At 45.0% G+C, this 21,183-nt stretch overlaps 1 pseudogene; it reads left to right on the plus strand.

Moving 5' to 3' along the window:
* The first annotated feature begins 478 nt into the window (after positions 1–478).
* Positions 479–16,986, plus strand: LOC124854554 (annotated as a pseudogene).
* The last annotated feature ends 4,197 nt before the right edge of the window (positions 16,987–21,183 follow it).

The following is a 21,183-nucleotide window of genomic DNA, read 5'->3' on the forward strand; positions in this document are numbered from 1 at the left end:
CCAATAAAAGGCTCAAATTATTATTAAGAGTGTGGCAACATTATACATGTCTCACTTAACAGGAATTCTCACTCTCAAGCCTCACAAGACTTAAGTTGTTGCAGGAAGATGGAGGTGGAAACATGAGTGAGAGTAAGAGAGTTGGAGACAGGAGTTTGGATTTTGCTATGAGAGGAACTATTGTGGCTTTTTCTGATTTAGACAATGTCAATGACGCTGATGGTCATCCACACTTGTTTGAGTCAGCGTATATGGACGAAGACGAGAAAGAGAGAGGCAACCAGCAGAGGAGGGACAATGAGCTGCTGCTATAAAATGCTGTGTGACCACGTCATAGGATTTTCCCCCTCTGATCAACAGAGCTGTGCTGGAGACATTCCCATATGTGCCCAAAATAAACTGGAGGAGACAGCTAAGGCCAGAATTTGAGAATTTGAGAAGTTTATTGATGAAAAAAACAACTTTTGGTGGGTATTTCATGGACTGTCACAGTTGCCCCATAAGGGAGGTTTACTACACCTTCTCCAAGATCCCAGAGGCCAGGATCGGAGACGTGGTCCTGGGTCTGCTGTGTCTCACACTGCTGGTCATGTTGATGTTCATGAAGACGGGTTTGGGCTCTGACGACGCGCCCCGTTATGCCAGACTCTCCAGGAAACTAGTGTGGGCTGTTGCTACAAGTGAGGGCCTGCATGAGTGTGTTTGTGTGATGTATCACTTTTACAGAGGATAACATATTAATCAGTCCACTTTGCCTTCTGTTTGTCCTCCTTCTTATCGGTCTCGCTCAGTGCGTAACGCTCTGGTGGTCGTGGCTGCCTCCATCATAGCGTTTTCGTGGGATGCATACGGTTATCACGTGTTCACGATCACTGGGAAAACCTTCCAGGGGCTCCCGCCATTCAGGCCCCCACCCACCTCAGACACTACAGCCAACGGCACCGTCGTCTCCTTTGGAGAGATCGTAGAGGTAAACAGCATGTGACAGTACCAGGATTGAGTCAGTGAAGTTATTTTTTCAACTTTCACTTCCCATATTCTTTCAAGTTTTCAAGAAATACAGCTGAGCAGCCATTTTTTTCTCTATGTTTATTTTGGTGCAGGATTTTGGAGGAGGGCTCGCTGTGATTCCCCTCATGGGTCTGTTGGAGAGCATCGCTATTGCCAAAGCTTTTGGTAAGTGGTATTATAAGTCGTGTTTTCAGTGTGGATCCAATGATTTACAGGAAACACAGGTTGAAAATCTGTGGTTGAAAGGTTGAATTCTGCTTTTTTGTTGTTTTGCATGATTGAAACTAAGTTTTGAATCGTTGCATAATGTTTTGATTGGCTGGAAATATTTATACGAGGACACGAGTTTTCCTTCTTCAGAGCTGAGAACTCTTTTTCAATGTTTCCCACTCTGAATGACCTGGTACACAACGTGCAGCCTTTCAAAACTGAAGTTTCAGAACCAACATACATGAGCAGCATTGACAAGATTTCAAACCTGGAAAACAAACTGAGAATGCTGCAGTTTAAAAGAACAAATACTTATTCGTGGTAGTCGTAAACGACTAAATAAATACAAAATACTGTTTGAAGAGATTTGAAATTCTTTTTCAAAACATTATGTTAGACTTTACTCTGACGATTTAAATACCTTTTATTAGATTTCAAGCTTTTACATTTCTTTTTTCAGTTTTGGAATATGAACAACAAATTTATCCAATAATGATTCAGGAGAATTGCTGAACGTCAGCAGGTTAGCATTTAGCATTGTAGCATGCTGCATATTTTTCCGCTCTTTCAACATGAGAAAATGAATCAAAATGAAATGAATTATTATTACAGCACTTTTCTACACCTTGTACTCGCACTAGAATTCAGGCAGCTGAAGAACGAGTGTTTGATCAAACTGTCGGCTGATTTGAGCTTCCTGTTTGTCCTCAGCCAGTCAGAACGACTACAGGATTGATGCCAACCAGGAGCTGCTGGCAATTGGTGTGACCAACATCATGGGCTCCTTTGTGTCAGCGTACCCTGTCACCGGCAGCTTTGGGAGGTGTGTGTGTATGAGAACGTGTGTGTGAGTTTGTGTGTGTTTATGTGTGTGTGTGTGTGTGTGTGTGTGTGTGTGTGTGTGTGGTGTTGTGTGTGTGTGTGTGCGTGTGCGTGTGCGTGTGTCGTGTGAGAGAAAGAAAGAGAGAGAGAGCGCTATCACGTATATACAGTGTCATATTTTTCTCTTCACCTCCAGGACAGCAGTGAACTCCCAGACTGGTGTGTACTCCTGCTGGAGGGATCATCACCGGTGAGTCAACACTCACTTAAACTCTCTTCCACCCTCTTGTGGTTGTCTGTGATATCACATTGGTCTATCTATCTGTCCACCTGTCTGTCCATGGGCAGAAATGATCAACATAGTAACATTCAAACTGTACAAAAGATACAATCACAGAACTTCACAGGCTGTGGTCTGACCTGTGAGTACTAAGCCGTCATGTACTACTCCACTAATGACTACTGAGTTACTTATGGACTCCTCCCTTCCCTGTATCCTCCATTAATTGTTGTCATGAAGGAGATTAAAGAAAACATCAGGCCCTGGCTTTAGTAGAGAAACATTAAACAGAGACAGCCCAGCATGTGAACACAGAGAGTATTGGTTTGGCTTTTTTTTCAACCAATAAAACACCAAATTTGGACACTCATGAGTATGCTCATCACAGAAGAGAAGGATTTCTCTAAAGTGCTGTTCCTTTAGATGCCACAACCTTGTCTTGCTTTACTTTTACATTTTTGCTTTTCTGGGTCCATTAAACATCACATAGTTCCTGATGTCTTAACTAGGTTTTCTCTCTCAACACCAACCTCTTCTTGCCACAAAGACAATGCCCATTCCTTCCATTATAAAGCATTATCATTAAAGCAAGCTATTTTACTGAATGTATTTATGTAAGTTCTTTTTCTTGAGTTTGTGTGTTTATTAAGATTGAAAATGAGAAATTCCTGTAAATGTGACCTTCCCTCTGTGGTGTTTTGCAGGTGTGATCGTGTTGCTCTCTCTGGCGTTCCTCATGCCGGCCTTCTACTACATCCCCAAAGCTTCTCTGGCTGCTGTGATCATCTGTGCGGTTGCTCCCATGGTGGATTACCACGTCGTGCTTAAGATGTAGAGGATACGCAATAGGTGTTACCTCAATTTTGTGCCTCCATGGATCTGTCTGTTTATTTGAAGTCTGGGTGCTCGTGTGACCTCCACAGAGCTGGACCTGCTGCTTTTGTCGTGACGTTCCTGTTGAGCTTCTGGCAGGTGCAGTACGGTATTATCGGAGGTGTGGCTGTATCTGGAGTCCTGCTGCTGTACAACACGGCCAGACCCCAGATAAAGGTACAGTAATATTCTTTACAGGAACGTGTGTGAGTGAGTGCATGACGCTTCTACTGTGAAACACATGAATCCTTTCAAAGGCAGCACACTAATTTGCTCACTGTTTTCTGTAAAGTAAGTAACAAAGCACTTTTCACATACAAGAGTTATTATGTGCTTTGCAGGGCCCAAAAAGTGAAAAATAGCTACACCGTACAAAAAGTGAAAACAGAAGACAAACATACACAATACAAAACAACAATATAGTGTCCAGTAAAGTGCATATAGAGACAGATCTGGTAAACTTAAGTGACCTGAACGCCTATTTAAACAGGTTTGTGGTTTTTAAATGATTCCACAGAATCAGCAAACCTTGATGTAGGTCGGGTGTTCCCCAACTTTGGTGCTATTGTCTCAAAAGGCACAAGTGAGAGTCATTTTCTAATAAGACCTCTTCACTGGATATAAGTACAGTTAACAAAATGATTGTGTAGGCTCCTGAAGCACTGGATCTGCCTTTGACCCCTTTGGCCGACTCCTGGGCCAAACATGAAGGACCGCGTACTCAGCTGAGGTTTCTGACCTGCTACTGTTTATCAATGAATGAAATGTGATTTTACTCTTCCCAGCGCCCATACATTGATTTGCATGTGGCTACAATATCAACACTGGCCAACACTTTCTTCGCAGCAGCTGCTCAAGATTCACTCAGCCCCTCCTGTCTTCTGTCCACCTCTCTCTCTCTCTCTCTCTCTCTCTCTCTCTCTCGCTCTCTCTCTCTCTCTCGCTCACTTGGTGTGCCAACACACACACCAACATTGTCATCGGACACACTGTAAACTCAGACTGGGTAAAAACAACATCATTTGGTCTTTGTTTGCACAAATGACATGCGTGATTATTTGCATTTAAAGCAGTGAAGTGAGATCTGATCAATACCAGGTCTGAACTGGACTTAAGGCAGGAACAGGTCTGAACTGGGCCTTTAACCAACAAGAGCTCCAAACAAACTTCTACACAGTAAAATCAATCATTTTCCTGCTGTGATTATTTATAACACACCACACAGTCTCACATCATCTACTTCTCAGACTTCATCATGTAACAAAACCTGAGTTAATGAGGTTTAAACTTCATTCTTCAACGCTGTGGAAAAAAAAGTCACTGCATCCACTGTGTTGGTTAATGGAAGGTTTGGAAGTGTCATGATATTTGTCATGAGAGGACAGTAAATGCTTAGAGGATTTTTATATTACGTTTTATTCAGAGGTTGGTATTTATTTTTTTAATATCTATGGTAATGTGAGTTATTTTCCAAATTACCAATCAGGACTGATTAAATGCAATATCGCATTTACCGAACTTTAGCTTCAATTCATGAGCTTTAGTTTTTCAGGAATTTAACTCATTGGATATGCTAGAAAAAAGGTTCTCAGTTTTCCACAATAATGATTGATATTGCTGTATAAAATTACATTTTATATTATTTTGATATCATGTTTTATCATGCGTAATCCTCTCCTTTACCGTAAAGTCACATGAAGATATTTCAGAGAAATATGATTATCTGTCTAAAAGGATGATTAGAGACTCAGGGACATTTGAATCATCAGTCACATCAGTCGCAGAAGTGTCAGTTACTCTCCCCTCCCCAACCGATTTCTCCATTAACCACAGCCTCTATAGCAGAGGTCACTAACAGGCGGACCGCGGTCTGGGTCCGGACCCAGAAGCCGTCCCGTACGGACCCGGACCTACAGCCAAAACAGAAGGTTATGATTTAAAACCTGACGGGGCGCTTCTATTTGTAATCAGCGCAGCTTTTGTAGTCTTTACGGTAGTGGATTAGCGGATGAGAAATGCACAGACCAATTGCATGCGAGTTAAGCCATCCCACGTGATACTACTCAGCCAATCAAGTCTGTGCATTCCAGGCGGTAAACATTGCGACTCTACTGTGCGGACAGATGAGAGAGTTAGAGGCAAGTTACACATGAGAAGACGGTAGAAAGAAAAAGAAAGATAGAGATACAGGTAGAGAAAACAAAGGGAGAGATACAGAGGAGTGAGACAGAGAAAGTTGAGAAACAGGAGTGAGCTGGAGAAAGTTGAGAAACAGGAGTGAGCTGGAGAAAGTTGAGAAACAGGAGTGAGACGGAGAAAGTGGAGAAACAGGAGTGAGACGGAGAAAGGGAGAGAAACAGACGAACAAAGTGGGGGAGTGGGATATAAGAGGGGAAGAAAGTGATTCTAAAACTGTTCAATTGTTGAGATGTGTTGAGATTTATTATCTGTAAAATTGGTTGAGACTTTTGAGTCAAGATGTGAAACAGAAAAAGGGAAATTCAATCTTTTGCTCCCTTTATTTTATTTTTCTGAAGTTAAGCCCTTTATTTGAACATGCACAATTTTCACATTTTATTTATTTTCTCTTATTTTGAAATGCAGCCCTACTTTTATTTAGTTAATGAGAGAACATTATACATATCTGCAATCATACATATATGTTCAGTTCTATGTTACATGACAATAAATATTGTCAAAAAGTTTTTGAAATCGTACTGAATTCATTTGATTTGACAGTCAGGTATTTAGTACATGCAGATGTTGATAGAACTACTAGGATACTTAAATATATATCACACTAAATAGTGAGACATTATGATCTTCCGGACCTTGGCTTCAAGAAATTTTCTCTAACTGGACCTCTTTAAATTTTAGTTGAATACCCCTGCTCTATAGGCTGTAATAAAGTCCATGTATACCCATGTTTGTGCTAACAGTGTGTGTGTATTGCGTGCAGGTGTCTGATCATGGTGCACTAGTGATGTAGTTGAGCAGTGGACTAAGTTTTCCAGCCACAGAGTATCTCAGCCACATTATACAAACCTACGCTCTGAAAGGTGAGGTTTTGTGTATCAGACACTTCACATCACCTCCTCTCTTTCCTGTCATTTACCCACTCTTCTCTCTCCCCTTATTGTCTCCCTCAGCGTCTCCTCTGCGCTCAGTGATCCTGGACTGCCATCACGTCAGCATCATAGATTACACGGTGTTGGGATCGGGTATTGCATGTGTGTTATAGGTCGTGATAAGTGCTTGTGCTGTTACCTTTTGATATAGTGGATTTTGTTGGGATAATAGTCATTGATTTACGTTGATGTTATTGTCTTAAATAAATTCTAGTGTAATTAAAGTGCCGGTATTTTGTGATTATTTGTGCATAGGTATGTGAATACAGCTGTAGTATGATAGTCAGTGCTCGAACTTAAAACCTTCACTGTTCATTATATAATCATTAATAGTAATAGTAATATTGAGATTACTAATTGAACTTTTTCAGATTATGAGACTGATCTTTACAGATTGATTGTTGGTCCCTGATACCAGGGTGGTGCCCCGTCTTTGATAAATTATAATTACAAATTTGATCATTCTTAATTGATAATTTTATTGTTTTTCATTAATTATTTCATTATTCTTAATTGATAACTTTATCGTTTTTAATTAATAATTGTATTATTTTAATAAATAATTGTATTATTTTAGTAATCATATTTTATGATTATTAATAATTAGCCAACATCAAGTCTGCTTACTATTGCACAACATAATTGGTGCCCCGTGTGAGGCTATCTTATTCCAGCTGTGTCATAATATTTGTGTACAATAATCCAATTTAATTTTCAGGAAAGAAAAAATTTTGGAAATTTATTTTTGTTGAAAATTATTTTTATTCCCTTGCGACATTGCCAAGCAGGTTTACTAGTGCTTCGTGTAACCGTGGTTGGCTGCTTATTGCATATCAGTGGTTGTGTCATCTTGATGCACAATAATAATAATACATTTTTAGAGAGAGAAATAATTTTAGAAATTAATTTGTCTTTGAAAATTTTTATTTTTAAATTCCCCTTGCTAAGCAGACGTTGTGTGTAACTGTGGTTGGTTGCTGACTGCGTTTCAGTAGTTAGTAGCTTTTATTGGAGATATTCTGCATGCTCTTTGATTTTGATAGCCGCCGAGCTATCCTAGATAGTGCTACGAGATATACACAGGGTGAAGCTCACCTGTGCCTTTGTTGTGTTTTGTAAACCTACGTATTGCACCCGCTTTGTGTAAAGCGAGTTAAATCCGTCCACCAGGTGTCTTGTTGCACTCAGAAAGATGAGTAACAAGGACCACCGTGAGACAGGAGTGCGAAACTCTGCGCACGCAGGCCCGAGAAGAACATGACCAGGCAATGCAGGAGTGCGAAACTCTGCGCACGCAGGCCCGAGAAAAACATGACCAGGCAATGCAGGAGCGCGAAACTCTGCGCACGCAGGTCCATGTTCAAGATCAGCAAAAAAGGGGGGGCAGTCAAATAGGGTTGGCCTCCCCCGAGCCGATACCCTGGAGCACAGGGTCAGGAGCTGACGTCATTCCCGGTGGAGCCAGCGGAACAGAGACACTGGGAGAGCAGCTGCGAACACAGCTGCGCAACCCTCAGGCAGAGGAAGCTTTGCTCTGGAGGGTCCAACACGCCCAGCAGACGACTCCGGCCAACGCAACATCAAGGGTGGAGCAAAAGGCACCCTGGGAGTGCAGTGACCTGGGACTATCAGCCAACTTCAAATGCCCGTCTAGTGGACACTGAGGATCCATGCCAACCAAAGGCAACCCTGGGAGTGCAGTGACCTGGAACTATCAGGCAACTCCAACACATCCTGCACGGAGCCCTCTGCTCCAGACCATGACGACGGAAGAACTCCCCCTGGAGGGCTGGAGGATATTCCCAGCTAGCAAGAGACATGGCTGGCTCTGAACCCCCGTCTGCCACTCAGGCGTATGCGCACTATGGCTCACGGTCGCGTCCTGGCGGGTCCTCCACTCCCGGTGCAGGGCAAGGATATGGTGACCGCGATGATCAATACCGTGGTGGATACGAGTCGGAAGACTCTGATGGCCCAGCACCCTTCAGAGAGGGAATCCGCACCTGACAGCTGGAGTCCCTGTCCAAAGACGAAACACTTCGAACCAAACAGCCAAGAGTCCAACATAGACCTATCACTGGGAGGTCGAACGTTGCCTCTTGGACTTACCAAACCCATCATCCAGAGAGAAGCTGAAGCTGGTCTGGAAAACGACAACCAGGAGTGTCCATGCGTTCATGGAAACGTCCCTGGTACCAGAGATCGCTACTCTGCACTCTGTCAGGCCCTGCGAGAAGAGTACTCACTCTTCACCGACCAGGCCTCTGCCACCCTGGGTGCCTTTGCGGTCATGCAGGGAGTACTACAGACGCCTGAGGGCGGCGTATTTCCAAGGGCGTAACGCCCCTGGGCTAGAAGAAGAAACTGCTTTCAAATCACTATTCCTGCACAACCTCCACGAGAGTGTGCGGTATGGCGTCACCATGCACTGCAGAGCAGGTGACTTCACCATGCAGGAGATGAGGAGGTATTCTCAGCTAGCCTGGGAGATGCGAACATGCCCAAGCAGAGGACCTGAACAGGATACCAGGGTTCTGGGAATTCAAGTCCAACCAAATGTGGACCTGGCGCTGGAAGGTAACGAGATACCCCGCGCCAAGATGAACCCCAGAATAGGGAACCAGGGACGTCAACCCTTCCAACAGGGTGCCACACAAAACCAGGGGTGAGGATTCAAACCAGCCCCACAATCAGGGAAGACCTCGGTATCCAAATACTTCTCAACAGAGAGGTAGGGATTGGTCCGAACGAAAACCCCATCAACACCGACCCTTCCAACAACAAGGTTTCAAACCAAACCAGGGGGGTGAGGATTCAAACCACCCCCATCAATACCAGGAGTATAGATATGGTGACAGAAACCCAAAACATGGGATGCATCCTGGGATGGAGGACTTGATACGGAGATGTGTGGCTGAAGCGATAAGGAACCTTGATGTACCTGCCCCTCCAGGCTCCCCTAAGAAGCCAGACACTGAACCTCATAGGCTAGACTAGAGCAGGCGCCCTCCTTCCCCACTCCCAAAGTTTACTTTATTGTTTGGGGAGGACCAGGCGCAACCAGAACATCTCTCTCTCTCGCCTCTACATCTGAAAGGGGGGAGAAATCCCAACTCCAACAGGGAGACCATTCAAACCACTCACACCATCAATAGTTGCATGCCTTACAGACTCTGTCAGTAATTTTTAGGGATGACATAACGTATGTTCAGGTAGCGAAAGACCTAATGTAGGACCTCATGAGAGAAGTTAGTTCCACTGTTAACAGCCTGAGCGCCGGTAGGATCCCCACCTATTCGGTTTCCTTAGACCTCGTTGAGAGAATCTTGAAGTCTGCTACCACTACGGTTGTGCAGCCCTCCCAGATACACATTCAGTCTTGGCAGTGCAAGTCCAATATCGGTAGATCCGCAGAATCTAGAAATAGGATTCATCATAGATTTACCGATTATTGAATAACAGAACGTGTACCTCCTAAAGTCCATTCTCAAGGTTGGGTTTTGGCAGGATAACACACATGTTCACCTTCAAACACCACCACTACTCGCCTACCTCAAATTTTCCTTCTGCTCCTCTTTCCCTTTTCCTTCATTTCACGTTTCGCATCAATTCATGGGTATGTTGAAAATTACTGCCGATAGCATTGTGTGAAATTGAAATTGTGTGCCGTATTTAGAAATGTTATACAATCTCTCTGCCCAGATTTTGCCTCTGTCTGCCCAGACATTTTTGCCTGCCCCTGTCTGCCCAGACATTTTTGCCTCTGTCTGCCCAGACATTTTTGCCTCTGTATGCCCAGACATTTATGCCTCTCTCTGCCCAGATTATGCCATCGCCACACTGTTACCGCCTCAACCAATTTTGCAGAGATTTTAACCCATTAAAAGATCGGTACACAACTGGACGGATCTTAGTTGGTCCGCCAATGAGTGGTAAAGTCCCCGCAAAATAGTCTCTGGCGGTGTTTGAGATCTCCTCTGATCATTCCTTCCATGTTTCTCTTTCTCTCTCTCCTCTCTTTTCTCCTAAACCCGCCTGCACACACATTCCGACCTGCATCCACACAATTCACTTTTTACACGTTCTGGGAATTAGAGAGGGTGGTCGCATGACTCGATTGTTCGATGCTTTGAACCACGAGATAGATCAAAGTATCCTTTGTTCTCGACTTCCCTTTGTTCAAACCACGCGGTTATACCGCCATCTTGAATTCGGCAAGACGACGTCATCCCCGTGACTTCGTACGCCATCTTGACTCCTCTCTCTCTCTCTCTCACACACACACACACACACACACACACACACACACACACACACACACACACACACACACACACACAGGTATTGCATGTGTGTTATAGGTCGTGATGTTACCTTTTGATATAGTGGATTTTGTTGGGATAATAGTCATTGATTTACGTTGATGTTATTGTCTTAAATAAATTCTAGTGTAATTAAAGTACCGGTATTTTGTGATTATTTGTGCATATGTATGTGAATACAGCTGGAGTATGATAGTCAGTGCTCGAACTTAAAACCTTCACTGTTCATTATATAATCACTAATAGTAAATATTGAGATTACTAATTGAACTTTTTCAGATTATGAGACTGATCTTTACAGATTGATTGTTGGTCCCTGATATCAGGGTGGTGCCCCGTCTTTGATAAATTATAATTACAAATTGTATTATTCTTAATTGATAATTGTATTGTTTTTCATTAATTATTTCATTATTCTGAATTGATAACTTTATCGTTTTTTATTAATAATTGTATTATTTTAATAAATAATTTTATTATTTTAATAATCATATTGTAACGGACTGGTAGTTAGGATTATGTTCTGTTTGACTGCTATGTGGTCGTTATGACTTATGTTCAGCTAAGTACACTGTGTTAAATAAGTTCTGAGATGTCCTGAGGGTCAGTGAACAGGTCGGGGTGGGGCATGTGACAGTTCTAGACCAATGGCTGTGGGGTTGTGTGGGATGACAGGCTCTCATTGGCTGGTTTGTTAGCAGGTTAGGGGTGACGGAGGAAGGGGAGTGAAGAAGACGAAGTTGTTGTTAGGAGTGTCGGGGTTAAGAACAAGAAGTGTGACATGTTCGGGTTGACTTTAATAAAGTTACAAATAAGAGAAGAAGTTCCGTGTCGTCTGTGAGGCGGGGACGCTACATTGGTGTCAGAAGTAAAAAGTTCGCCTCCGGATCCCGCTGCATACTCAGAGCGGGCTACAGTGACTTTTGCCCTGTTAGCAAGATGAGCTTAAAGAAAATTAAGCGGGAGGAGGAAGCCGACTGTCGGCAATACATCAGCGCTGACGAGGGCCAGGGTGCGGCCGAACACAGAGAGCGGGTGAGAGAAATGACCCGGAGAATGGCCGGAGGGGTCAATCAGGGGCAGTTGGAGGGAAGAATGACGGGCGACAGCTCGCGGGTGGAGCCGCGCAGAGAAGCCCTCCCGCCCTCAATGAAAACCCCCAGATACGATGGGAAAGCTAACTGGGAAGCATTCCATGCACAATTTGAACTGTTAGCCCACGCTGGAAAGTGGTGCACGGAGGAGAAAGCCCTCCAGCTCGCTATGTGCCTTACTGGGGATGCTCTGACTAGCCTGTTGCTGCTAAGCCCCGCTGATAGGAGCGACTATGATGCATTAGTGGGGGCTTTAAAGAGACGGTTCGGATTGTGCTCAACAGCCAGCCTGCTTCGCTCTGAACTGTGCAGTAGACAGCGTCGGCCTGCGGAGCTGCTGAGGGATCTCGCCAACGACATTGAGGGGCTGGTCCACCGCACCTATACTCACATGCCCCCTGTCATCCAGAGTGAGCTAGCCCGTGATCATTTCCTGCAGGCCTTATTACCAGCTGACCTGCGTATCCAGACATTACTGGCCCATCCCAGGTCCCTCCAGGAGGCTTTGGAATTAGCCACAGAAAGAGAGATGCTGAGCGCTGGGACACGGGATGCTGCGGTGGATATTACTGCACAAGTGAGAGCTGCGCGTGGAGCCGAGTTAAGTACAGCAGAACCTGCCTGGGTGGAAAAACTAACGCAGCTCGTGCATGCCACCACACTGCGAGAGGAGCGGTCTCCAAGACCTCATTCAAGGGTTTTTGGGGGGATGTGGACAGCCTGGCCACCTGGTTCGACAATGCCCTCGCAACCCGGCTAATCAGGGAAATGAGCCAGGGACCGCATAATCAGGACGATGTGGACCCCTGCTTTTGTTTCCCGACCCCCTTCGAATGAAGAGACATTAAGCTGCACTAATCAGGTGGGAGTGCTACCATCAGCAGATGAGGTTGACAACTAGCTGGATCGGCTCATCATGCTGGGCCAAACGTGGATTGGAGACTGCTGGTATGCACCATTGACTATCGAGGGGACAGAGTGTTTTGCGCTGGTGGACACAGGCTCTTCAGTGACGCTGGTGAAACCCGAGATGGTAAAGAATAAAACAAATATTTTCCCCACCATAGTGAAACTTCAGACAGTCACCGGGGAGCGAACACCTATGGTGGGGGAAACATTAGTGACTCTGGGGGTGGGGAAGAGGTTTGCCCACTGTCCAGTGTGGGTCGCGAACCTCGAAGATTGCATACTGGGGCTGGATGTTCTTGGGGCATTGGACTGTGTCATTAGTACAAGGAGGGGGACCCTCACTTTTCCAGATGGACACACTATCCAGATGTATCGGCGACCACCACAGCCAGGCTGTCTTGTGACTCACAACATTACAACAGGGACAACTGAGACCGGGACAGACATGCCTGGGTGCTACAGTTCCTCAGAGGCGCTGCCTACGCCATCTTCCACCCCGCCAACCACTGGCCTGCACCTACGACCAGCCCCTGCTACACAGCCTGAGGGAGAAGAGAGAGCACTGGCGGTGAGGGGGGTCTGGCAGAACAACTGTGATGGACTAACCCCCAATGAACAGAGTCTGCTACTACAGCTTCTGCTGGAGTTCAAGGACTGTTTTTCTTTGTCAGAGAACGATGTTGGTCGGACTGATCTCATCGAACACAACATCGAAACTGGAGAGGCACAGCCCATTAGGATGAGACCACGACGCCTTCCCCTGGCCAGACAAATAGCTGCTGACAAAACTCTGCGGGAGATGCAACAGGCTGGACTCATTGAGCCCTCCTCCAGCTCATGGGCCTCCCCAGTAGTCATGGTCCCCAAAAAGCAGAAGGACGACTTTCGATTCTGCGTGGACTTCAGGCCCCTCAACAAAGTGACCAAAAAGGACTCCTATCCCCTTCCGCGCATTGATGAGGCCCTTGATTCAGTGGCGGGGTTTTCCTGGTTCTCCTCGCTGGATCTGCGCAGCGGATATTGGCAGGTCCCTCTCGCCCCTGAGGCCAGACCCAAAGCTGCCTTCATCACCAATGGAGGTTTGTGGCAGTTTAAGGTCCTCCCATTTGGCCTCTGCAATGCCCCCGCCACGTTCGAGAGGCTGATGGACAAGGTGCTGGCTGATATTCCCCGCCGAGAGTGTGTTGTATATCTGGACGATATCCTGGTACACGGAGAATCCTTTGAGTCTGCCCTCAGGTCCCTCAAACGGGTGCTGGAGAGGGTGGCAGCAGCAGGACTGAAACTGCATCCCCAGAAGTGCTGCTTCATGAGACGGGAAGTGACTTTCATTGGTCACACGGTTGGCGAGTGTGGTGTTGGCACCATGGAAGAGAAAGTACAAGCAGTGAAGAACTGGCCCACCCCCAGTTCTGTACAGGACCTAAAGAGCTTCTCGGCCTGTCCTCCTACTACAGGAGGTTCGATGGATTCTCCTGCATAGCTGCGCCCTTGTTCTGCATGCTGAAGAAAGGGGAGGCGTTCTTATGGACAGAAAAGTGTCAGACAGCATTCACTTCGCTGCAGGAAGTCCTGCTGGAGGCACCGATCCTCTCCCCGCCTGACCTCACTCTCCCTTTCATTCTTGACACGGATGCCAGCAACGCCGGCTCAGGTGTTGTATTGGCCCAGGTGACACCTGGGAGAAAGAGTGGTGGCGTACTACAGCAGGACATTCCACAAGGCTGAACTGCTCGCTGTGGTCAGTGCCATCCGGCACTTCAAATATTACCTGGGGGGCCTCCACTTCACTGTCCGGACTGATCATTCCGCTTTACAGTGGTTAATGTCCTTCAAGGAGCCGGAAGGCCAGCTGGCACGCTGGATTGAGGAACTACAGGCATATTACTTCACAGTGGTACACAGACCAGGTATGCACTCTCCCGTCGGTCCTGCGACAGCGACGGCTGCCGCTACTGCGAAAAAAGGGAGGCACAGGAGTGCGAATGCTTAAAGACTGAGGTGAAATGTGCAGCTCTGGGACCTGGGGGTCCGTCTGCCGATCAGCGACTAGTGGCTGTGGATACAGTGGAGTGGAGGAAAAATCAAGAGGAGGATGGTGACATCAGGCCAGTATGCATGGGGGGCGGCACGACACAAACCGCGGTGGGAGGAAGTATCTCTGTTTTCTCGGGCCACAAAGGGACTATGGTCAGTGTTTGAAACCCTGCGCCTGTGTAATGGGGTTCTACAAAGGGGGTGGAAGGAACCAGCTACAGGAGAGACACGGTGGCAGGTGGTGGTTCCAGGGGCTCTGAAGGAGACTGTGCTCCGGGCTGTACATGGAGCTCCTGGATCTGGTCACTTTGGGATCTCTAAGACTCTCCGCCGCCTCCGACAGGGATTCTACTGGGGCCAACACAGGCGAGATGTGGAAGATTATTGTCGCCGCTGCGACAGCTGCACCGCACGCAAAGGCCCCACAGACAGATCCCATGCACAACTCCAACAGTTTCCAACAGGGGCTCCCATGGAGAGAGTCAGGGTCGATGTTCTAGGGCCATTCCCCCGCTCGGAAAGGGGTAACCGCTACGTCCTCACCTTCATGGATTACTTCACCAAGTGGCCAGAGGCATACAGCCTGCCTGACCAGGAAGCGGAGACCATTGTAGATACTTTGGTGGAAGGAATGTTCAGCTGGTTCGGGGCACCCGAGGTCATCCATACCGACCAGGGCAGGAACTTTGAGTCCTGTGTGTTTGCAACCATGTGCGAAAAGCTGGGCTCCCATAAGACACGCACCACACCTCTCCACCCGCAGAGTGACGGCTTGGTCGAGCGGTTCAACCGCACACTGGCGCAACAACTTGCCATAGTGACGGCTAAACACCAAAGAGACTGGGACACCCATGTTCCCCTCGTGCTGATGGCATACAGGTCTGCTGCCCAAGACTCCACATCCTGCTCCCCCGCCCTACTCATGCTAGGCAGGGAAATCCGGACTCCGGCTGAAATGATGATGGGCAAACCTCCGGACACCCCGGTGGATCCTCCTGGGCCTGAATATGCCAGGAAATTACAGGACCACCTGGAGTCCGCTCACAAGTTTGCCAGGGGCCAGCTGCAGAGTGCAGGGGCAAGGCAGAAGAGGAACTACGACGTACATACCAGAGGACGGCATTTCGAAGCCGGCGAGTTGGTCTGGGTGTACAACCCGCAGAGGAAGAAAGGCAGGTGCCCAAAGCTGGACACCAAATGGATGGGGCCCTGCAGGGTCCTGGAGAGGCTGAGTGAAGTTGTGTACAGGGTCCAGCTGCCGCTGAGAGGAAGGAAGGTTGCCCTCCACAGAGATAGACTGGCTCCCTATCGGGCACGGCGACCCCACTGCGATTGGAGACTGGAACACAGGGTGTCAGGGACACTGTTCGATCTTCTCTCCCAATACCCCTCTGATGTGCCGTGTTCCTTATCAAGTTCCCCACAGTCAGGATCCTTTCCCCTTTTTCCGGTCCCTGCCCTGGATTCCACGTTGGCTGGACCCCCCTCTGCTGCAGGGCCGCCGCGGCTGCAGAGGAACCGCAGACCTCCTGACCGCCTGGGAGTCTTTGTTGTTCCCTCGGGGACGAGGGACTTTGATGGGGGGAGGTAGTGTAACGGACTGATAGTTAGAATTATGTTCTGTTTGACTGCTATGTGGTCGTTATGACTTATGTTCAGCTAAGTACACTGTGTTAAATAAGTTCTGAGATGTCCTGAGGGTCAGTGAACAGGTCGGGGTGGGGCATGTGACAGTTCTAGACCAATGACTGTGGGGTTGTGTGGGATGACAGGCTCTCATTGGCTGGTTTGTTAGCGGGTCAGGGGTGAAGGAGGAAGGGGAGTGAAGAAGACAAAGTTGTTGTTGTTAGTGTCGGGGTTAAGAACAAGAAGTGTGACATGTTCGGGTTGACTTTAATAAAGTTACAAATAAGAGAAGAAGTTCCGTGTCGTCTGTGAGGCGGGGACGCTACAATATTTAATGATTATTCATAATTAGCCAACATCAAGTCTGCTTACTATTGCACAACAACGGTGATCAGCGAGCTCAGGGACATGCTGAGACAGTTCAAACAACGAGACGTGCAACTGATCTTTTCCAGATTACAGGTGAGATTATTATTTTGGGCCAGAATTCAGTTTTTATAACAACCACAACAAACTAGATGTAGAGTTATTGTGTCTTTCTCACACACTCCCTCAGCCCTCTGTTCTGGAGGTTCTCTTAGCGGCTGATCTGGAGGGCCTCAGGTACACGGACAGTGTGGAGGCGGCGCTGCTGCGAGTGGAGCCAGGACGCCTCCTGGATGACTGACACGGAAACTGTCCAATCACAGTCAGGGGTGAACATGTTTGATAGTGGACAGTTGCAGTGTTGCACCAATACTGATTTGGGAACTTTCTGATATGTGATTATGTCAAAAAGTGACAAACTACCTCTATTTATTGGCAGTCAGTTATCCAGTGGCCAGAGATGTCCCCCTTTTTCCCGTCATAAGAACCTGTTGCACTTCCTTGCACTTTGTACCTGCAAACCCTGACGCTGGATATGATTGTGCATCTTCAAGATTTCAACACTAAGTTACCTGTGCTCAAAAACATGGGACCAGACATCTTATAATATGTTTCAAAGAGTTTTATGTGTCGGAAATCTGTATTTTTTTACTAACAGAGCACTCCCTCTGAGAGCTGCCAGAGACCAAATCTGAATTTACAGAATCCCAATTCATCAATTCCTAAATTTACAATGATAACTGTAATATAAAATATAACTGTACTTTTTCAAGGATTGTGCGTGAATAAAAAGTGTATATTTTGTGTCAGAAAGTTTAGGGGAAGTATCCTGGACAGAACAAATGCAATAACTTAGGGAAACATCTGGAATAGTTGATTATTTCAAGCACCATGTTAAGGCCCCTTCAGTCATCATCAGGCGACATTGCTAAAACAACTAGAATGTCACTCAGTCGAATTCATACCTTCACCAATGCCAACAGTCCTATTTGTTTCATTCAAATTCACTAGATCTTTTTATGGATCTACACAGAATTACACACACTCATAATTATCAGTCCCCTGAACATCTCAGATTTTTCCACCAAGATATTTGAATTATTCTCTGAGAAATCAGTGAAAATTTGGAAAAACTTCCTTTTCCTGGATCAGCATCGAAATGCAATGGTTTCCTCCCTGACCCATACCCTAGTCTGTTTCGTAGTTTGTGTGTAATCTTGCCAACTGACAAACAAATGCCAATTTAAAACCTAACCTCCTATCACTACCTTGTACCTTGAGGAAGGCCAGTCCCATAAAGAAACGTGAAAAAACTCTGAACATGAACCCAAGTCCAAAGTGATGATCTGTGTTCTATACTTTCAGTTTTTTGATTATTTGATTATTTGCCTTATCAGAATGAAGAGCAACCTCCCTAGGGGGGTGTGGTTTGCTGATTCAGTCTTTTATGTTATGTCGTCTTCTTCTTTTTATTGTTAATTTTAACTGTAAGTGCAGCTTCTTCATGATGCTGTCTTCTAATTGCTTTTATTTATTAGTTGCTGTTATCAGTGTCACTCTAAGCACTTTGTGATCCCTGTTTTTAAAGGCGCTTTGTAAATAAAGTTGTTTATAATATTATTCTAAGAGCTGTAGAAAGACTTTCTCAGTAAGGTGTGACTAAAAGTTGTATTAGTGTAGGAATGATGTTTACTCCTTTTACTAATCCCTGTTTGTGAAGGTTCCTATATAAATGACGTTATTAAGATGATTAATCTGAGAGCTGTGCAAACCCTTTCTCAGTATGTTGTCACTAAAAGTTGTATTTACGTAGCAATGATTTAACCCTTTGGTGAATAGCATCTAACCCTCAAGGGGGTGTTTGAAGTGCTTTGTCGCTCACTTTCAGTAACACTGAGAACACACTTACCAACATCAAGTGGTATGAAAACATTTTTAGCACATTCAGTGCTTACAGTGAAGCAATCAATACAAGCAGCAGCACAGTGAGTCCAGTAAATGGTGAGAAGACTTGGTGTGTCCATATAATAAAAACAATAAATCCTTTTGAGAAATTGGGAAATGTAATCCGCTGTTATTTGATCTTTACATTGCACTCCTCGCTTCAAAGAGATCTGTTCATTCATTTAAAAAAACATTTCAACCAGTGACATCCATTGTCAGTTTTATCATGCATAGTGACCCATTACATTTCTGTGTGGATCCAGTTCAGGATTCTTTTCACTTTCAGTTTCTTTCTTTAACATTGTGAATTTGGGCGTTTTCAACATTTTCCTTCATTTCTCACAGATTCATGGGTCTTGATGAAAAAGATCAGACATGTTCTGGGGACTGCTTTGTACGAGTGTGCAAAATTAGGTGCAGGTCCAAATATAAATCTGGATGTTGTGAATTTAAATTTCATCCAGGGACAGTTTGGCCTTGGTGGAGGTATGCGCTCTACTGAGTGCCCTTCTAGTTTGTTTGTTTGTTTGTTTGTTGTCAGCAGAATTACACAAAAACTACTGGACGGATTACCACGAAACTTGGTGGAAGGATGGGACATGGGTCAAGCAAGAATCCATCCGCACACTATCTTTAACATTTTTGAAAATTTCCCAGGGAATAACATAACAATATCACCTGATCAGACATATTAAGAGAACTGATATCTATGAGTTCTACTGAATTCAAGGGGACTGTTTGGCCTTGGTGGATGTATGTGCTTGTCGTGGAAATTTATCTCGAGATTTGAAATAATGAGTTTCTCAGACCGGAGTTGTCTTAGAGGTTTAATTATTAGCTCTGCAGAGGGTTACACAGTCAGCAACATGGCTCAGAGTGCAACAACAAGAAAGTTAAAAAGGAAGGTTTCAATACAATGTGATGAACAGGAAACAAGACAGAAAGCTGACAGGAAACGTCTGCTGTCTGGCATCACTGATACAGAAAGAGGAATCAAACCCAGCACACAGATGCACAGATAAAGATCAACAGGAGGTGGAATAACCAAGTAAGGGCACGAACTTTGAGGTTGGAACCAACTAAGTGCACAGAAAACAGTCAAAACAGTAGTAAGACATTGATCAGTGGAATTTTCCATTACATGCTCTAATGATCACCATTCTAGTTGAAATATATGTCCACCTAACAATTTCCAGAAACTGACGCAAATGGTATTTGTTCCGTCAAACTGACTGTAAAAGCCTGAACATGAAAACAGTGAGATGCTGTTAAATGATGTGGGACCTTCGACCTTTAATGAATATGTTCATCCACTACAACAGTCTGTCCCAGTTGTTGACGGAAGGAGGTTAATAACCTGTCAAAACCAAAAGGTCTCCAGTACTGTATGTTGACCTGCGAATGATTGAAGAACCATAAAATATATTGACTAAGGGCTTTTGCCTGTGTGTCGGTTATGTTTGAATTTTATCCTTTTGTCCTATTTTGATGAATAAGTAGATTTTTTGTTGTCATATCAAACCAGCGTTATCAATGAACTGCTTATCTGTTTCACAAATTATCTCTTCCTGTTGTCCTCTGCGAAAAAAAGCCAGGCCTATAAATGATCATGCTCTCACTCACTAGGCAAATTTCACCAAGAGGTTTTTCAGCATCTGCTGGATTTCCACTCACTCTCTCCAAGGTGAGTACAAACACTGGCAAAGTAGAGTCATGATCATAATGTGAACATATGATTTTCATACATCTCTTTTGTGTTTTTCAGCAAGTTTGTGTCGTGGATGTGGTCCATGATGGAGATGCCTGGGGGTTTGCTCTTGCTCCTAATTTTGCAGTTTTTTACAGGGAACACTTCAGGTAAGTCAATCTGACTTTCGGTCATCTCGAGTTAAATTTCATCTCACCTAGTTACACAGTAATTTTGGTGAACAATTAAAATTAGCAGAATGTGTTCACAGACCACACCTCACAAGTATGACTTTGTTTATTTTACATTTTCTCTGTGATCAAGTTTTTAATCTGTCCTTAAATAACTTTAAATCAGCCTCCCAGCTCTGTCTGTGCTTCTGGTTCTGACGTATCTGGACATTGTATATTTAGAGTTGCCAACTGTTTAATCAATCAATCAAAATGTATTTCTATAGCCCATATTCACAAATAACAATTTGCCTCTTAAGGCTTAGCAAGGTGTGACACCCTCTGTCTTTAACCTTTGACAATAAATAGATAATAAATAACCCTATTAGCAGGGGGCGTAGAAGCCTCAGAGAGAGTTGAAAGCGACATTCATGAGAAAAGACAGAGTCTAACTGTCTGTTCAAGTCCACAGAGTGAAGGAATAGAAGCTTAGGACTTATTAAAAATGTATCACATAAAAAGATAGCATTAATTGCTTATTCCCTATAACCCTATTACTCTTTCAGGGTGTGAAGAATACCTACCACATTCAGTTTAAACGATGTCCTTTCAAATTTCATTGATTTCTAAACTCATTTTAACGTGAGAATTATCAACCGTACAGATCCACTGATGTTAATATATGTATATAATATAATATATGA

The sequence above is a fragment of the Hippoglossus stenolepis genome, chromosome 2 (genome assembly GCF_022539355.2).
Source record: "Hippoglossus stenolepis isolate QCI-W04-F060 chromosome 2, HSTE1.2, whole genome shotgun sequence".
In the NCBI taxonomy this organism is placed as follows: domain Eukaryota; kingdom Metazoa; phylum Chordata; class Actinopteri; order Pleuronectiformes; family Pleuronectidae; genus Hippoglossus; species Hippoglossus stenolepis.